Source organism: Pleurodeles waltl, chromosome 7 (genome assembly GCF_031143425.1).
Source record: "Pleurodeles waltl isolate 20211129_DDA chromosome 7, aPleWal1.hap1.20221129, whole genome shotgun sequence".
NCBI lineage: Eukaryota > Metazoa > Chordata > Amphibia > Caudata > Salamandridae > Pleurodeles > Pleurodeles waltl.
This window is the reverse complement of record NC_090446.1, coordinates 1,508,646,601-1,508,653,365: the sequence shown is the minus strand read 5'-3', so window position 1 is coordinate 1,508,653,365 and position 6,765 is coordinate 1,508,646,601.

Genomic DNA, 6,765 nt, shown 5'->3' with positions numbered 1-6,765 from the left:
TGCAGAATCTGGTTTAGAGTATCTGTCCCAGGAATTGTCTAAGTTGGTAGGGTCAGGGACCCAGTTTATATACCCAAAATGCCTTTGAAGTGGGGGAGATTTCAAAGAGTGGTTTTGAAATGCACAAGGTCCCCTTTCAGTACAACCCTGTCTGCAGGGTCTCAGTAGGGGGTTTGGCAGTCCATTGTGTGAGGGCAGGACACTGTCCTTTGAAATGTAAGTGTCAAGCCCCTCCACCCTTCCAGCCCAGGAAGACCCATTCAGTATGCAGATGTGTGCAGGTGTGACGGAGCATCCTGTGTTTGTAGTTGTCTGGGTGAAATGCACAAGGGAGCTGTCGACCAGTCCAGCCCGGATGTGGATTGGATACAGGCTGTAAGGCACAGAAAGATTTTAAGTGCAGAGAAATGCTCACTTTCTAAAAGTGGTGTTTCTAAAATAGTAATATAAAATCCAACCTCACAAGTCAGCAGGATTTTGTATTACCATTCTGGCCTTACTGAATATGACCTGTCTACCCCTTTCTGATCAGAACCTAACACTCAAACAGTATATGAGGGTAGCCATAATGTTAGCCTACGAAAGAAGCAGGCCTCACAGCAGTGGAAAAATAATTTAGGAGTTTTCCACTACTAGGACATATAAAACACACAGGTATATGTCCTGCCTTTTACTTACATAGCACCCTGCCCTGGGGGCTATCCAGGGCCTACCTTAGGGGTGACTTCTATGGAGAAAAAGGGAAGTTTCAGGCTTGGCAAATACTTTTAAATGCCAAGTCGAGGGTGGCAGTGAAAGTGCACACACAGGCCTTGCAATGGCAGGCCTGAGACATGGTTAAGGGTCTACTTGTGTGGGTGGCACTACCAGTGCTGCAGGCCCACTAGTAGCATTTAATTTACAGGTCGTGGGCACATGCAGTGCACATTACTAGGGACTTATAAGTAAATCAAATATGCCAATTGGGTATGAGCCAATGTCACCATGTTCTAAGGGAGAAAGCATATGCACTTCAGCACTGGTTAGCAGTGGTAAAGTGCACTGAGTCCTAAAACCAGTAAAAACAGAGCCAAAAAGTGGAGGGAGGCAGGCAAAAAGTTGGGAGTGACCACCCTAAGGCTGTTAGGTCTAACACAAGGTAATGAGCAACAAAAATATGTAGAGGAATAAAAGGAGTTAGGCCAAATAGGCAAAGAAGAGTGTTAGACCTGCCATCCTTGGTGTGGTTTTCCCCTAACCTTTTGCCTTCAGACCTCCTGTTTCTGCTGACTTTGTTTTTGCTGCCTTAGGACTGTGCACATTTTATCACTGCTAATCAGTGCTAAAAAGCCTGTACTCCTTCCCTAAAACATGGTAAGATTGGTTTATACCCAATTGGCATCTTTAATTTACTTGTAAGTCCCTAGTAAAGGGGCATTACCTGTGCCCAAGGCCTGTATGTTATATACAACTAGTGGGCCTCCAGCACTGATTGTGCCATCCACTTAAGTAACACTCTAAACAGGTCTCAGGCCTGCCATTGCAGAGCCTATGTGTGCAGTTTTAAACTGCCTTTTTGACCTGGCAAAGTAAACCATTTGCCCACCCCTAAAACCACCTTTTTAATCAACCCCTAGGGGAGGCAGTGTGCAATGTATTTAAAACTGCAAGGCCTACCACTCCCATAGGATAACATTGGAGTTACCATATGGTATCCATTCTTGTTTTAATGGTGGTAGATATGATATCTTGCTTCTTCCTCTAATTTTGCCTTGTTTCTCGTGCACACTTCTTTCATGTTACTACTGAGATTTAGACTTTATTATACCTGCATGCACTCCGCTTTTTAAGATGTCCACCACTGTTGTCATGGTGCACCATATGATCTGCACCTCGTTTTTTAGCTGCGGACACTTGGTCAGTTACTTCCTCTGCTGACGACCGGACTGCTATCGACAGCATCCCTGGGTGTCGAGACTTAGGCCTTTTTAAGGTCAAGCCTGCATCACATACGCTTGCGCATGCGTTTCGCTTGCAAGACGCTTTAGGAGTTAGAAAAGGGCTCGGAGCCCCGTTCATGTCACGTCAGTGTCTTTTATTGGTTCGTGGGCTTGCCTGTTAAAATTGGCTTGCTTTCATTAGTGTAAGGCACACATACGTCATGCCTTATCCGGTGGTTAGCCCTCCTCGAGCGCAGCGACCAAGTACTGAAAACATGCAAGGCTCACTGTTTACCATCAGGTTTGTGAACTACTTTTTATATTTTTTTCGCAGCGCGATCTCACTTGGCGGAAGTCGAGCGCTTTGCATAACATCGACCCTGTTACATAGTTAATTGTACTTTTGACGGTTACGTATGTATGTATGTATGTATATGGGCATTTATATAGCGCGTTCCGGCCTTAGCATCGAAGCGCTTGAGGACATAAAAGAAAGAGGACGACAGAAAAGCCTATATCCCCACCGTGGAAACAGCCAGGTTTTCACCCTTTTCCTAAAAGTCGAGAAATTCTGTTCTTTCCTGATATCAAGCGGTAAACCATTCCAATATCTGGCAGCCGCCACTGTGAATGCTTTATCTCCCCACCTAACTTTACACATTCTGCAGACCTGGATCAGGAAAGACTTCTCCGATCTTAGGACGCGGCCTGGACAATACCACCTGAGTCTGTCAACCAGGTGTTCCGCACCAACCCCATATAGTGCTTTAAAGGTAAGGCAGAGAGATTTAAAAATAATCCTCTTGCCCACCGGTAGCCAGTGAATACACTTTAGGCTGAGGGAAGCCGACGCTGAGCGAGGAAGTGCCAAAATACTACGAGCAGCATTATTCTGAATTAATTGCAGTTTCCTCAAAGTGCAAACATCAATATCCAATAACAGAGAGTTGCAATAATCCACTCTGGACATAATCAGTGCTAACATAACCATGAATCTTTCCTCCTGCTTCAAGAACGGTAACATTTTCCTCAGGATTTTAAGGGTCCAATAGTAGGACTTAACTAAGGCATTAACCTGTAGTTTGAAACTTAATGATTCATCAAAGATCACTCCTAGATTTCTAGTAGCTCCGCACGGGACCGGTAATTGCCCACATTCATCCGGCCACCAGCGCGGACTCCACAGGTCTTTACTGCAGCCATACAAGACAATCTCCGTCTTGTTGGTATTAAGCTTAAGCCAATTCTGTCTCATCCACTGATTAATATCCTGCATGCAGCTATTAAACTAATCTGCCACTTCCTCCCAGAGTAGATAACTGCACTTTTGGTGATAGGTTTCCCTACGAGTGAACTGTAGCAGCGCGATCGTGCTGTTTTTCCATTTAATGTGGCAAGAAAAATCCGGTTGGGAGTTTACAACTGCTAATATCTAACTCAGAGAAATGCGCAACCCTATGGCATTGCAAATGCTTGTAATTAGCCTTTTGCAGGAACCAGCAGGCTCTCTTGTTACACTTTACCATAACTGCATTTACTCCTCTTTCCAAGATGACCACCACACATGGCATGATGCATCACATGGACTTCACTTCTGGTTTTTAACTGCGGGTACTTGTGTTAGCCCCTTCTTTCGCTGCCGATCGGACTGCTACTGCTGGCATTACCAGGTGACGAGCCACAAACTCCTTTTTCACCTTATTGCGGGACTCTGCACACTTTCTTGCTATTATTCCCTCTCGGTTGGGTAAGTAATAGTCGTAGGTCGATTCTGCTCACTTCATGTGATACCTTTTGTATTTATTATCAATTCTTCCTTTTTCAGACAGATCTGTATGAGGTCGGAGGCGGCCCACGTTTACATTCTCACCTGCGGATCATCGCAGGTCCTTGGTAAGATTTTATCGACAGTAGCGCCTTGGTCTTGTGGCCCAAATTGGATACATGAATAATTGGTCTTTTCTTCTTGCAGTTCATTGTGTTAGTCTAAAGCTTGTTCACGGGCCCTTGCAGTTTCTTACAGCTACTGAATTGTATTAGGTCAGTTCACTTGCATGAGGACCTTGTTCTTGGTTTTGGGTAATTATTGCCGTCATGCACAACTCACTAGGCGATATTTATACTTTTTTAGCGCCACATTTGCATCTTTTTTTTACGCAAAATCGCCGCAAACTTACAAAATACGGGGCATATTTATACTCTGTTACGCCGAATGTGTGTCAAAAAATTTGACGCACATCTGGCGCAAACCGTGCACCATATTTAAACTCTGACGCCCACGGCCGCGGGCGTCAAAATCCAAGCGTGTGCATCAGTTTTTGGAGGCGGGAATCCCACTTGTGTTAATCATATGCAAGGTAGGCGTTCCCGTCCAAAAAGAGCATTGCTGATATACCGATCAGGACACAGAAAATCCCACAACAAATGTGATGTGTATCATACAACGGTCACATACACACACACTGTAAATGACTGAGATCCTGTACATTTCACCTTTGAAGGGCAATAGCAAAGGACCACACCTATTACACACATAAATGTTGGAAACATGGTTCATCGCAGCACATGGCACACAACTAGGACACCATCACTCAATTAGGAGAAAACAGGCCTCATACATAAGGCAGTTGATGTGCTTTTGCTTCAGTAACAGGATTGTATGACCAGACCCTTGACAGCAGTAAGTCCAACTACATACAATCTTTGCAACGACTATCTGTGACTAGAGTTCCATATAAGCAGAACATAGACAGCACAAGTGCCACACATATGACAAGCATTGCTCACATGACATTCCATGTACATGTCAGTCCATTTAAAAAATCCTGACACACCCATGCGTCTGGTCGCAACCCACCTGTCTGAAGAGGTCCCTGGAATACGAATATGTGTACCCTGATATTCCCTTCTCTATACACACACACTAACAAGAGTCATCCAGTGTGCTACACCCTTTCCTATGGTATACCATTGTCATAGTACTATCTGACTACATGGACATCAGGTCAAATAAAACACTGGCTTGAAGTTTCTAAGCCCTGGTATCACCTGTAGATTGCTTCCCGTGTGAAAGGTACTGTTGGCCATTTGAATGCAAATCTCACCTACAGGACTTGTGAGAGACTGATGCAGCCCACACCAGTGATCACCTCCATGCAAACCACCCAATTTAACATGCAATGCCCCTGCTGATGCCTCGAACAGAATTGAAGCTGACATTTTGACAAATACACCGTTAAGCATTGCTACTAATGAAGCCGTGTAACACAGTTCCTGGGTTCATGTGTCACATTCAAAAAACACAGGACATACACATTTTGACATGTCAGCTGTCTAGTTCTCCATCCTTAGTCAGACCACTGATCATGTAACTTGTGAAGTTGCAGGATCCTGATTGACCCTGCATCCTGTCAGCCTGACTGGCACCTGTCTGTGGGTCACTCTAAAGATTCCCTGTGGCTACATATGTACCACACTTGCTGTACAAAATCTCTCATTCCTCAGAGGGTAATCTGTCATGTGCGTCATCAATGCATACTCAAATACATTGTATAGCATCATCTGACTTTTATTTGTACCATCTTTTTACATTGCCCTTGAATAGCAAAATCATGGCCCATCCCTTGTCTGGGTCTCATTAATGCCTGAACTACAAAGTGTGACAGTGTACCTGGGCCATAGCCTGGGATTGTGTACGTGGCCTCCAGCAGAACCAGCAACCTCAGATAATGTCCATGAAAAGTCTACACATGTTAGGACCCTGACAGTTCACACGCTGAATTACATTGTTCAAAACATATTGATGGGCCGTGTGTGGTGAATAGCAGCCAAAATAATCTGCACAGAGGCTATGATGTTCCCAGATGCAGTGGGATCCACAGAGGCCAACCTGTGTACAAATGTTGTAATGACACCTGCCGGAACATGACACCTGAGACATTCTCTCACTCAGCACACCAAGGTTGCCCAGTTGAAAGTCTCATTACACGTCTTCAGTGACAGGGTGGGACCATCCCCATGTATGTTTGCATGTCCTCATTGACTCTACTCACATTTATCTCCAAAGGATACTCAGTAGATATACGATTAGCTGCCACAGACTCATGATGAGACCTGGACGTAACAGTGACAACATACACCTCAACAGTTTATACAGGATCAACATTGGACCACACACATGAACAAGACACCTCTGTGCAATTGATCACAGGAAATATGTGGACACGGGCTGCCTCGTATGCTGGTCCACCACAGCCACTGGAGAGTTGTGGCTCAGTAATATGATCTCAACTGTGGCGTCATAATACATTCCTGCTTCACCTTTGGCTATCTGGCCCAATTACATGGTACCCACTTCATCAAGGCATTTGCCTGACTTACTGTTAGATTCACCCACAAGTGCCTAGGAAGCAGTTTACAAAAATCTAGGACCATAGGATGGTGAAACTGTGGACAATTGACATGACCAAATGTCAGCCATCTATCTGGTGCATGCTTTTCCATTTGTGGTGTCTACGTTACCCAAAACCTTGGAAGGGCACACAACGGATGTTGCTACATGTATGACTAACACATGTCCTATCGCATTTCCACATTGACTTGCATCTATGGTATGGACACATTGACTACACATACTAAAAGCATATTTTCTATAATGCATCCTGTGATGCACACACACTGGGTAAACAACTACATTAGTGGCCACTGCACACACATTGAGCCATAGGCGTTGAGGTATTGTACCCATGTACGTCACCTTGCTATCTTCTCCTGATGGCAAACATGGCCAAATTGTGCAAGACATATATGTAGGCCACACATATGGTCATCTAGTGCGTCAGCCAAT